Raw genomic sequence first — 13,824 nt, forward strand, 5'->3', positions numbered from 1 at the left:
TCATTCCTGCCGGACAATCTGTGAGCGATGTGCGGGTGTCGATGGACTGTCTTATTAAGGGGCAACAGGAAGGGCAGCTAATGTAGTTTTTCCGTGTAGTCAATGATTAGAGCTCAGTTAAGTGAATGGCATTGGTTGGGCTCCTACGGGCTCCCCGATGCTCAGGACAGCTGCTCCTTCCTCAGAGGTTGTGCCGTTTCTTTCATGTGTCTTCTCTTCTCTATGTGGTTGTGAGAAGTCCGGGAGTTGGGCGTCAGCTAATTATTCCACATCCTCTCCACCCTCTAAGACAAAGCTCAGCCTGTCAAATCCTGCTCATCACCTGTGTTTATACAGCTCAGAACCTAAGAATATTTTTTATACATTTAAATGGTTGAAAAAACCCAAAGAAGAATCATCTTTTGTGACACATAAAAATTATGTGAAATTCACATTTCACTGTCTATAAAGTTTTGTTGGAATATGGCCACTCATTCATTCATGCATTGTCATGTCTGTTTTCACATCACCGTGATGATACAGTGGAGTATTTGCAGCAAAGACCACATCGCCCACAAAGCCTAACACAGTTACTATCTAGCCCTTTACAGAAAAAGTTTGCTGAAACCTGTTCCAAGGCACTGGATGCTCTTACAGAACAAGAGGAAGGTACAAGGAAGTAAAGGAGAAAGTATATCAACTGATATTCAAAATATTTTCTTCACCCACGTGGAAGGCCTTGAAAACCATGCTAAGGAATTTGGATTTGACGTTAGAGTCACTAAGGAAGTAGACAACGTTTTGAGCTTTGAGTGGCATGGCAAAATGGTACTTTAAATATGCTGACTTGGGTTTATGCACAATTTATTTGACATGGTTACAGGAGAAAAAAAGCTTTTTAAATTCATCTACTAGAAACATACATTTAAGATAATAATACATGTTGAAAAGAAATATACAGACTAGTGATTATCACTAGGAAGGGCAAAAAATTAACTGGGAAGGGGCACAGGGGAACATTCTGGGTGTTGGAAGTACCCTAAATCTGGGTCTGAATGGTGATTATGCCAGTGTCATTACAGATTAAAGATGGCCACTAATTCTTTGCTCTTCCTCCCACTGAAAGGCTGGCCTTGGTGACTTGTTTGAACAATAGGATTTGATAAAATTGACATTCCAGGACTTTTTTAGATCTGGCAATTTCCATCTCAGTCTCATGGAATGTTCATGCTGGAGGAAACCAATGCCGAAAGCAGTCTGACTATCTGAGACTGCCATGATGTGAGGAAGCCCAAGCTAGCCACCTGGAGAACTCAAAAGGAGAGACAGATACCTGGTTGTTCTGACAGTCCAACCCAGGCACAAGTTACGTAAGCAAAGAAGCCTTTGGAGGACTCCAGCCCTCACCACTACCAGATGGCTGCGTCCAATCAAGGCACTGGGGGTTTTAAGGTGGTTTGTTACTCAGAAAGAGATAACCAGAACAGATATATATATATATATATATATATATATATATATATGCATATTAGGCACTTTATGTCATAACTCAATTAAAAATAAGTAGATTGTACAAATTCAGATTCAAAGATATTCAAGTCCTAGTGTTCTTCAGTTTGTGGTAACCGGGAACTAACTGCATGATTAGCAATAGGTATAAATTTTTCTATCAGAAGAAGATAAATGATCAGGAACTGTGTGCACAGGACACCTATGATAGCATGTGATTTTCACAACAGACCCATAAAATAAGTATTATTACTTTCTTTTGCCAAATAAAAGATTTGCCCAAGGCCACATATCCAGGGAGTGAGAGAATTCAAATATGAACCTAAGTTGATTGACTCAAAAGTCCTTGCTCTTTCCATGGTACTAGGTAGACCCCTGGGAATTTGCTGAAGGTTATAGCAAGTTTTTATAATTTCAAATAGGTCTTACTTATAATCAAGCCAATGACCGGTACGAACCAGTATGAGCACAGAGACCCAATCTAGACCCGTTTATGAGAGTCTGAACTCAAGAAATTACAAAAAGAAAATGACTTTATTCTCTTCTCTAACCATTATTTTTGTACCTAATAATCATTGATCCTCCTTTCTACAATGACTTTCAATATGTCAGTCCAATTCTATTACTTTCTAGACAACTTCAGGCATGTAAAGTCAGTTGAGTCTTATTTAAAACTTCAATCTTGTCTCCAGTTCAAAACTTCTCACCTTCCCCCATTAGAGTCAGTAAAAATTGGGAGGCAGCAGGTTGGAGACAGAGGAAATAAGCCAGGACCAGGGGGACCAGGATAGGATTGAGGTCTGGGTCGGGAACAGGCATCTGAGACGTGGAACAGGTTGGGCAATAAGGTCGAATGCTACTCCTCAGGGGAAGGGGGAGGCGGCAAGAATCTGCATTATGAGGCACATTCAGGTCCTGCAAGCAAGTTTTCCAAGTCCCCCAAAGCCAGGTAGAGATGGAGAAGGCTAAAGCAGACACTAATTCTGGAATGCAGAGAAACTACCTGCAAGGTCGGAACCTCAAGCACAGGGTCCCTGTGATGCCCATTCAACTTTGAATGTGTGTCTCTCTCTTAGTTCCTGATCAGCCTCCAGGCTGCCCCTATTTGCTCACGACAATCCTGGAGTCTAGACAACCAGGAGGATGGAATGGATGTGAAATACCTCTTCCTTTGGAGGAACAGAGCAGAAATCAAGGCACTCAGGTGCCAGGGGCTGCCTGGGCTCTGTGTGTGAACACGGTTGGGGTAATGGCCCAGCCTCCAGCTGAACCACTTGTCCATCCTTTTCTTCTTCTTTATGTAGCTGTCCCTTGGTCCACATCTGTCCATGACCTCCTTCCAGGGTTTCTCTGCTTATACTCAGGCCTTGGCTTGATTCTCACAACTACCCTGGACTGAAACTCCACCTCCAGCCCAAGTCTCCTTCACTCAGATGGCCCATTAAAATATCAGGTGTTTTGAGCCCTGTGTTATTAAACAAAAAAAAAAAAAAGCAAGAAGAAAGAAAGAAACAGAAGAGAGAGGAAGGAAGGGGGGATGGAAGGAAGGAAGGAAGGGAAGAAAGAGGAAAAGAAAGAAAAAGAGAAAGGAAGGAAGGAAGAAAGGGAGGGAGGAAGGAAGGGAAAAAGAAAGTTGAGTCATGATTGGCAAACTCCACTGAAGAATGGAGGGGAAATCTGTACCAAATTTAGGAAGATTTATATTCAAAATGTTTTTTTTTAATTCAGACTTTAATTATCTAATTCGGTCATGTGGAATACCCCTTTCCATGGCCAGTTGGAATAAATGATGTGTCTCTGTAGTTGGAAAAAAATGTACACGGATGCCAAGTATTTGAATAAATTGTAAAGTTGTTGGCTTTGTCCACATAGAGTACTTTTTTCCCCAGGCATTTCTGCGGAGGTTATCCCAAGTGTGAAGAATGACTTAATTTGCAACAAAAAAATGTAAAAAAATTTTAGTCAAGAAGCCCACTCTACGTAGCAAAAATCACATTCTATTAGGGCTAATAATATACCCCCCTCTAACTGCTGTCAAATACTTATTAACCAGACTTTTTCTTTAAGGGCTGTTCTCGGGTACAATTCTGTCCAATTATTTTGAGAAGAGTATTAACTTTGCCTGATTCTCAGTATTTTTTTCACTGAGTGGAGATTAGAAACTGTATTGGGAAATAATATTGACTTATCCAAATGGATTTGTTTCGCAAGGTGAAAAGAATCCTTTGCTATTGCTGTGTAAATATGGATGAGCAATTGACCATATAATTAACAATCCACCCTTTTCACTGTATCCAGTTTGTTACTTAGCGCATCTTCCCTTATAGCCTCCGTTACAACTCGGTACATTGTATGATAGGCAAGGAATTCTCAGGAAGTACATTTTGCCTTTCCTTCCACATCAGAAAGTCATTAGGCAATGAATACAGTGGAAGAGGGTGTCTCCATATCCCAGGGGGCCCAGGGGGCCTTACCGCAGTGCCACCTTTCAGGCCATGTGGCTGCCCCCTCCTCTCCCAGGCATTTCTGGGACTTCTATCTAATCTCTGGGACTTCCATCTAATCTTTTCTTGTTTCATTGTCTGCCCAACTACCTCCTCTCTGCAGATTTACGGCACCAGTTATGGACCAGTAACACCCTCTAGACCCAGCATGTGGGAGACACAAGGGCTTTGAGGTCAGATCTGCATTTAAATCTTATATTACAATATTCTAGCTATGTGACCTTGGGCAAATGTAAGTGTTCCCCAAAGCAGGAAACTAGTTTCCCTAGTAGATTTATGGCCCCCTAATCCCGCCGATGAGGTCTGTTTGTCCCTTTATCAATGATGTTAACTTCGAGCATTTGGTTTAAGGTGACGCCCGTGATCTCCACTTCCTGTAAAGTTAAACATTTTTCCTGTTTAATTAATACATAATTCATAACGGGATACTTTGAAGCTATGCAAATATCTTGTTCCTCATCATACTTTCAGTTTACTCTCGGCATCCATTGTTAATTCTTAACTTAATCAGTTATTATTTTGATGATTTTCTACTTTGTCCCTTCTATGTGTCAGTTGGTTTTCTACTGTCAGAAAGAGCTTTATTTTCTTGATTATTTGTGTGTTTGTTTATTATCATTATGGATTCCTGAATTCTGATTCTACTCAACTGGATATTCAGATGGTCCCCGATTTAGCCAGTGGACATTCCTTCAGGCTGACACCTGTGTTCTTTTATGCGTCCCCAGAACTTTCTTCTTCTCTTGCACAATGAGATGTTGCGAGTCCCCCTCGTGCTCTCCTTGGCCCAGCCCTGGAATCAGACGCCTCCCCTCACAGTTCAGCTGTATTGCTATTACAACCTTGCACTTCCCTCCTAGGAACTCACCTTGTCCCTACACCCCATGCTGTCCCTGACATGCTCCTCTCCAAAAGGCAGTTTAACTCCCTGGTGTTGTTGAAGGTAACAGCAATGGCATTTTTGAAGCACGGAGACCCAGCCTCCATCTTAAAGGGCCTTTGACAATTTCAGTACATGCTCCGTAATAGGGAATGCCTTGAAGTCCAACCCCAAGACGTGCTTGGTCATCGATTTAAATGAGCTTCTCTTTTCATAATCAATCCAGACATTTACAAACCTGAGATTTTCTTAAAACTTTTAGAGTTTATTCACTATACAAGATATTTACTAACATAGAGGGAGGGAGTTACCCAATGTTGATAAATGTGTCAGATAACGGCAGCAGGTCATGAGGACGCTCCCTCTTTGTCATGTGCACTCTGATGCTACAGTAGGATAAGCTAAAAATTTGGCAAGATCCAGTTTTCCTGCATATTTACCATCCCATGCACTCCTAACCCTTTGGCCTAACAGAAGATCAAGCTTCATTTGAACGGCTGCCATGGGAAACTCCTATATCTACTTTAAGTGACAGGCTGAACCAGATACTTCCTTATTTCTTTTTTTTTTTTTTTTTTTTTTTGCGGTACGTGGGCCTCTCACTGTTGTGGCCTCTCCCGTTGCGGAGCACAGGCTCCGGACGCGCAGGCTCAGCGGCCATGGCTCACGGGCCCAGCCGCTCCACGGCATGTGGGATCTTCCCGGACCGGGGCACGATCCCACGTCCCCTGCATCGGCAGGCAGATTCTCAACCACTGCGCCACCAGGGAAGCCCCTTCCTTATCTCTTATCATTTCATGTTTGTTATCTGGGATACACAAAGTTTATATTTTCTTGGGAAAATGAAACAAGACTTACAGTGGAGAAGGACTTACTAAAATCACCCATTTAGTAAGTGGCAAAACCCAGATTTAAACAGTGTCTGACTCTGATGCCTGTGAACAGTTTTCTAATTTTAAAAAACTTCTTTAGTTATAATTTTTGTATTATATAAATTCTTCCTTTAAAATAATCTTTAAACCAAACCAAATCTAAGTTTCAGTTTGGTTCCTTTCTCACTAACGTTTAGCTTTTCTACATTTACCTAAAACATAACCTTAAACATAGTCACTGATTAGCACACTCATTTTAAAATAACTGGCCTTGTCTTAGCTGGGATTCAGTTCTCTCTCTCATCTCTGGGCTGCTTTGACATCAAAATGCCTCACTACTTACTTCTGAGCAGCCGGCTAAAGGGGCCTGTCTTCAGTGCCTCCACCAGCAGGAAAGAATTACCAGAGGGAAATAGCAGTATTATGTTTTCCTGTCCAGTTTCCTGTTCTTGGGTCTGGTTTGTTTGTCTTTTTAAACCCATCACACACTTGTAGCCGTACCAGGTGTGTGTAGGTTGAGATCACAAGCCACACACCTAGCATGTCTGAGCCCACACCTGCTTCTCTAAACCCAGGCAATTGCTGTATCATGGCTGGGAGAAAGCATTTCCTATTCCAGGCAAGTTCCAGACCTGCCCTGCTTTCTCTCAACCAGCTCGCCTCTGCTCACCACCCCAGATCCTGCCCTTTGCGACTGGGTCCCCTTAGTTTTAGAGACCTGCTTGGCTGCCCCCTTTCTCACTTACCAGCTCACTAGACTCTCAGTTCCTCACCACCTCCTGATGTAAGAGTCCCTGAAGATTCGGGTGAGAGTGAAGAACCCTCCTGAATCCCTGGTCCTGAGGAAACCCATGGACCTCCCAAGGCCCTGGGTGGATTTGGGGCAGGCCTGGGTCATGACCTGCAAGGACTTCTTGCAAAGATAGTATAGGAGGGAGGAGATCCCAGTGCAGGTCAGAAGGTGGAAAATTACCATTCTTGTCATTCAAGAAAGAGTAACCCCAATAAGAAAGCCTGAAGGAGCAGTCTTAGACTTGGGGGGCTGAGAACAAAAAGTCCTTGTGTCAGCTAGAGATGCTAGGCAGAGAGAAGGCCCAAGATACAGGTGCAGGTCAGCATCAAGGAAACAGCTCTCTGGAGGTCAGAGAGGAGGAAATGGTTCAGCATAAGCTGTGGGCCCTGACCTCTGGTGGGGTCATCCCTGCATCCTTTACAGGGTGGACTGTAGACTCTTATGGGTGAAGACACACCTCATTTCTCCTTAATTGTGGGAAGGTAAATTCGACCTCACTCTTTCAGATCTTTAGCTAGATGCCACTTGCTTAAGGTAATTTCTAAACGGCACTTAATTATCTAACAAGCAGATGCTGATAATTTTCTGTAGCTATGTTTAGCAGCCTGCTCCCTTTATAATGTGCCTCTGTTGGAATGCTCCAGAAACCCTTTCGTCAAGAAGCTGATATCATCAATGTACTGGGCATCTCTGATTCTAAATCCTTTGTCCTGTGAGCACTGTCTTAGGCAGTTTGTGCTTCTGTAGCAAATACCGTAGACCAGGCGACTTAGACAACATTTATGTCTCACAGTTCTGGAGACTGGGAAGTCCAAGATCAGTTCTGGAGACTGGGAAGTCCAAGATCAGTTCTGGAGACTGGGAAGTCCAAGATCAGTTCTGGAGACTGGGAAGTCCAAGATCAGTTCTGGAGACTGGGAAGTCCAAGATCAGTTCTGGAGACTGGGAAGTCCAAGATCAGTTCTGGAGACTGGGAAGTCCAAGATCAGTTCTGGAGACTGGGAAGTCCAAGATCAGTTCTGGAGACTGGGAAGTCCAAGATCAGTTCTGGAGACTGGGAAGTCCAAGATCAGTTCTGGAGACTGGGAAGTCCAAGGTCAGTTCTGGAGACTGGGAAGTCCAAGATCAGTTCTGGAGACTGGGAAGTCCAAGATCAGTTCTGGAGACTGGGAAGTCCAAGATCAGTTCTGGAGACTGGGAAGTCCAAGATCAGTTCTGGAGACTGGGAAGTCCAAGATCAGTTCTGGAGACTGGGAAGTCCAAGATCAGTTCTGGAGACTGGGAAGTCCAAGATCAGTTCTGGAGACTGGGAAGTCCAAGATCAGTTCTGGAGACTGGGAAGTCCAAGATCAGTTCTGGAGACTGGGAAGTCCAAGATCAGTTCTGGAGACTGGGAAGTCCAAGATCAGTTCTGGAGACTGGGAAGTCCAAGATCAGTTCTGGAGACTGGGAAGTCCAAGATCAGTTCTGGAGACTGGGAAGTCCAAGGTCAGTTCTGGAGACTGGGAAGTCCAAGATCACGGTGCCAGCAGATCTGGTGTCTTGATAAAGAGCCTCTTCTCGGTTTCTGGATGGCTGCCTTCAAGCTGTGTCTTCACATGATGGATAGACAGAGACCGTCTCTTTCACGTCTCTTTTCATGAGAGTGCTAGTCCCATTCACGCCTCTCCAAACCCCACCTCCTGATACGTCACATTGGAGGTTAGAGCCTTAACATAAGAATTTGGAGGAGACACAAATATTCAGTCCACAGCAAACACATTCACGCTCATCAGTACATACACCGATCAGTATATCAGGCCCCATTTGCTGGTTCAAAAAATACTTGTACAAGGGCATGACATTTTGATTCAAAATACAAGAGAATATATTTGACCAGAGATTTTGTTTCAAACACATTGTTCAATTCCATTTGTAAAACCAGTTACTTTTTTTTATTTGTTTTCTAACGAAGAGTTTTAAGACTCTAAATTTCTTTTCTGCTCAACATTAAGGACATCCACCCTGATGAGTCAGGGACTTCAAACAGAAGCTGTGTGGCCTCAGCTCCTCACCTGCAATGTGTGTTGCAATCCTTCCTCAAGGCAACTAAGGAAATCGGTATTCCAGGCACCTGTAAAGAGTAGGGACCAGCTTTCCTTTACAGCACGGAGATGCTGTTTCACCAGGGTGGTGCGTTAGAAAGAGCCTACGTGCAGCCGGGCAGAGTCAGTGTCAAACCCTGCACCCCTGCTTACCATGAGCCTCCCTTAGTTTCCTAATCTGTAAAATGGGAATATTCGCTTTGTGAGGTGGCTTTTTGGATTAGAAACACTATGAAGCTCCCAGCACACAGAAAATAGGCCAAAAATGAAGCAAAGATTATTATCATCTGATGAAGAAGAAATATCTCTAAGAAAGAAAGCTCTATCCTTTTATATCAAGGTATTCAAAATGCCATCGTATCTATAAACACTAGAAGGGGTGAAACATAGATGTCATTATCCCAGAAAACAGTTTGTTTAACCCTGATATTCTGATAAAGAGCCCAGGTCAAGGGAAAGGAACCTCTCTTATTTTTGCTTATCGGCCCTTTCCAATCACCAGTGGAAGCACTTCTCCTGTTTCCCCTCCACCGCTAGAATTTCTCACTCAGGTGTTCTGGAGCTGGCATGAAAAAAAAGTGTAATAAAATAATTCTTTCAGACAAGTTTAGAGAGAGTTCTCCCAGAAGGCAGGATCCTGGCTTTGAGTCACATGAAGTGTGTGCTTTGTCAATAACACAGAGAGCGAAGGCGTGAATGAGTTTTATTTCATTGGACAAGCCGTTCGGAATACAGATAAGTCCAGGCAAGCAGCTAAACTCTTAAATAAATGTTTTAGCACTATCTAGAAGGGAAGACTGCAATTGATTCCAATCTTTTCTGACAGAAAATCAGTTCTTTTAAAACTCCCGGGGCAGCAAAGAGTAAAAAAAAAGATCCCGTTTCTAATAAAAGTCGTACAGGTCTGCAAAATAAAACATGTCACCAGAAGCTGCAAGCCGCAATTAACATGCACTTAATTTCCCAAGGTGCTCCCCTCTCTCAAAACAATAAAAAAACAAAACAAAGCAAAACAGAAAAACAAACAAGTTTACTCTGATTTGTAATTTTATAAAACGATATTTTCTAATTGCCCATAGTGTCTTTCAATATTGCCAAGGACACAGGAAGAGATATTCTTATACCAAACAAGGCCAAGTTGAATTGAAATGATAGTACTAACATCCCAGTGTGACTGCTACCTAGTTTGTTCAGAGGTGAAGGGATTTTACTGTATTTAAAGACCTTAACACTTGCTAAGATCTCCATACTCAACAGCTCCTGGACTTGCAGATGTTACTCTAGCATCGTGCTTTTCAAACCCGAAAGAGAATCCGTGAGAATACCTGGAGAACTTGTTACAACAGATACCACTGGGTCCCACTTCCAGAATACCCAATTCAGTAGGTATGGGTGCTGCCTGAGAAGCTGCATTTCTTACAAGTGCCTTACAGCAGCGGTTTCCAACCTTTTTGGCACCAGGAACCGGTTTCGTGGAAGACAATTTTTCCACGAACGGGGGGGTGGGGGTGGATGTTTAGGCGGTAATGCGAGCGATGGGGAGCCGCAGATGAAGCTTGCCCCACTTGCCCACCACTTACCTCCTGCTATGCGGCCCGGTTCCTAACAGGCTGCAGACCGGTACTGGTCCGCAGCCCGGGGGGTGAGGACCCCTGCCTTAGAGGGTCCAGGGACCCCTCTCTGAGAACCACCATACCAGCATTAAGAATCACAGGCTGGGGCTTCCCTGGTGGCGCAGTGGTTGGGAGTCCGCCTGCCGATGCAGGGGACATGGGTTTGTGTCCCGGTCCGGGAAGATCCCACATGCCGCGGAGCGGCTGGGCCCATGAACCACGGCCGCTGGGCCTGCGCGTCCGGAGCCTGTGCTCCGCAACGGGAGAGGCCACAACAGTGAGAGGCCCGCGTACCGCAAAAAAAAAAAAAAAAAAAAAAAATTCACAGGCTGATTTCACAAAACAAGGATAAGAATTTATACAACCAGAAATGATCACGTAAAAGGCAGGATGAAATTCACTGCATTACCAGCTTCTCTATTGGACTGTCCTTTTTCCTCTTTAGGACAGAGTTTAGCCATCTTGTTGAATGTCTTATAATCCCAGTTACCATTTTCCTAACCCCCTTTCAGCCTGTCCCTGTATTCTTTAGTCCCCTGGACCACACTGATGACTGTGACATCCGGCTTTAACCATGCCTCACCTTTGCTCAAAACACCCTCAGTGGCTGGGCGTCGCCTGTAGAATAAAATGAGCATGCCAGGGCTTCCGGGAAGATGGCGGAAGAGTAAGACGCGGAGATCACCCTCCTCCCCACAGATACACCAGAAATACATCTACGCGTGGAACAACTCCTACAGAGCACCTACTGAACGCTGGCAGAAGACCTCAGACCTCCCAAAAGGCAAGAAACGCCCCATGTACCTGGGTAGGGCAAAAGAAAAAACAGAGACAAAAGAATAGGGACGGGACCTGCACCAGTGGGAGGGAGCTGTGAAAGCTTTCCACACACTAGGAAGCCCCTTCGCGGGCGGAGACTGCGGGTGGCGGAGGGGGAAAGCTTCGGAGCCGGGGTGGCGAGCGCAGCCACAGGGGTGCGGAGGGCAAAGCGGAGAGGATCAGGGCCCGCACAGAGGATCAGGGCCGACCGGCACTCACCAGCCCGAGAGGCTTGTCTGCTCAGCCGGGGCGGGCGGGGCTGCGAGCTGAGGCTCGGGCTTTGGTCGGAGCGCCAGGAGAGGACGGGGGTTGGCGGCGTGAACACAGCCTGCAGGGGGTTAGTGCACCACGGCTAGCCGGGAGGGAGTCCGGGGAAAAGTCTGGAGCTGCCGAAGAGGCAAGAGACTTTTTCTTACCTCTTTGTTTCCTGGTGCGCGAGGAGAGGGGATTAAGAGCGCTGCTTAAAGGTGCTCCAGAGACGGGCGCGAGCCGCGGCTAAAAGCGCGGACCCCAGAGGCGGGCATGAGACGCTAAGGCTGCTGCTGCCGCCACCAAGGGGCCTGTGTGCGAGCACAGGTCACTCTCCACACCCCCCTTCCGGGGAGCCTGTCCAGCCCGCCACTGCCACCGTCCCGGGATCCAGGGTCAACTCCCCCGGGAGAACGCACGGCGCGCCTCAGGCTGGTGCAACGTCACGGCGGCCTCTGCCGCCGCAGGCCCACCCCGCACTCCGTGCTCCTCCCTCCCCCCCGGCCTGAGTGAGCCAGAGCCTCCGAATCAGCGGCTCCTTTAACCCCGTCCCGTCTGAGCGAAGAACAGACGCCCTCCGGCGACCTACACGCAGAGGCGGGGCCACATCCAAAGCTGAGCCCCTGGGAGCTGTGCGAACAAAGAAGAGAAAGGGAAATCTCTCCCAGCAGCCTCAGAAGCAGCAGATTAAAGCTTCACAATCAACTTGATGTACCCTGCATCTGTGGAATACCTGAATAGACAGCCAATCATCCCAAATTAAGGAGGCGGACTTTGGGAGCAAGATTTACTATTTTTTCCCCTTTTCCCCTTTCTGTGAGTGTGTATGTGTATGCTTCTGTGTGAGATTTTGTCTGTATAGCTTTGCTTCCACCATTTGTCCTAGGGTTCTATCCGTCCGTTTTTTTTGTTGTTTTTTTTTCTCTTAATAATAATTTTTTATTTTAATAACTTTATTATATTTTATCTTTATTTTATTTTACTTTATCTCCTTTCTTTTTTTTCCTTCCTTCCCTCCTTCCTTCCTTCCTCCCTCCCTTCCTCCCTCCTTTCTTTCTTTCTTTCTTTCTACTTCTACTAATTCTTTCTTTCTACTTTTTCTCCCTTTTATTCTGAGCTGTGTGGATGATAGGCTCTTGGTGCTGCAGCCAGGAGTCAGTGCTGTGCCTCTGAGGAGGGAGAGCCAACTTCAGGACACTGGTCCACAAGAGACCTCCCAGCTTCACATAATATCAAACGGCGAAAATCTCCCAGAGATTTCCATCTCAACACCAGCACCCAGCTTCCCTCAACGACCAGCAACCTACAGTGCTGGACATCCTATGCCAAACAACTAGCAAGACAGGAACACAACCCCACCCATTAACAGAGAGGCTGCTTAAAATCATAAGTCCACAGACACCCCAAAACACACCACAAGACGTGGACCTGCTCACCAGAAAGACAAGATCCAGCCTCATCCACCAGAACACAGGCACTAGTCCCCTCCACCAGGAAGCCTACACAACCCACTGAACCAACCCACTGTCCCCAACCACTGGGGACAGACACCAAAAACAACGGGAACTATGAACCTGCAGCCTGCAGAAAGAAGACCTCAAACACAGTAAGATAAGCAAAATGAGAAGACAGAAAAACACACCGCAGATGAAGGAGCAAGATAAAACTCCACCAGACCTAACAAGTGAAAAGGAAATAGGCAGTCTACCTGAAAAAGAATTCAGAATAATGATAGTAAAGATGATCCAAAATCTTGGAAATAGAATAGACAAAATGCAAGAAACATTTAACAAGGACCTAGAAGAACTAAAGATGAAACAAACAACGATGAACAACACAATAAATGAAATTAAAAATACTCTAGATGGGATCAATAGCAGAATAACTGAAGCAGAAGAACGGATAAGTGACCTGGAAGATAAAATAGTGGAAATAACTACTGCAGAGCAGAATAAAGAAAAAAGAATGAAAAGAACTGAGGACAGTCTCAGGGACCTCTGGGACAACATCAAACACACCAACATTCGAATTATAGGGGTTCCAGAAGAAAAAGAGAAAAAGAAAGGGACTGAGAAAATATTTGAAGAGATTATAGTTGAAAACTTCCCTAATATGGGAAAGGAAATAGTTAATCAAGTCCAGGAAGCACAGAGAGTCCCATACAGGATAAATCCAAAGAGAAATACACCAAGACACATATTAATCAAACTGTCAAAAATTAAATACAAAGAAAACATATTAAAAGCAGCAAGGGAAAAACAACAAATAACACACAAGGAAATCCCCATAAGGTTAACAGCTGATCTTTCAGCAGAAACTCTGCAAGCCAGAAGGGACTGGCAGGACATATTTAAAGTAATGAAGGAGAAAAACCTGCAACCAAGATTACTCTACCCAGCAAGGATCTCATTCAGATTTGATGGAGAAACTAAAACCTTTACAGACAAGCAAAAGCTGAGAGTTCAGCACCACCAAACCAGCTTTACAACAACTGCTAAAGGAACTTCTCTAGGCAAGAAACA

Source organism: Lagenorhynchus albirostris, chromosome 15 (assembly GCF_949774975.1).
Source record: "Lagenorhynchus albirostris chromosome 15, mLagAlb1.1, whole genome shotgun sequence".
NCBI classification, from domain to species: Eukaryota; Metazoa; Chordata; class Mammalia; order Artiodactyla; family Delphinidae; genus Lagenorhynchus; species Lagenorhynchus albirostris.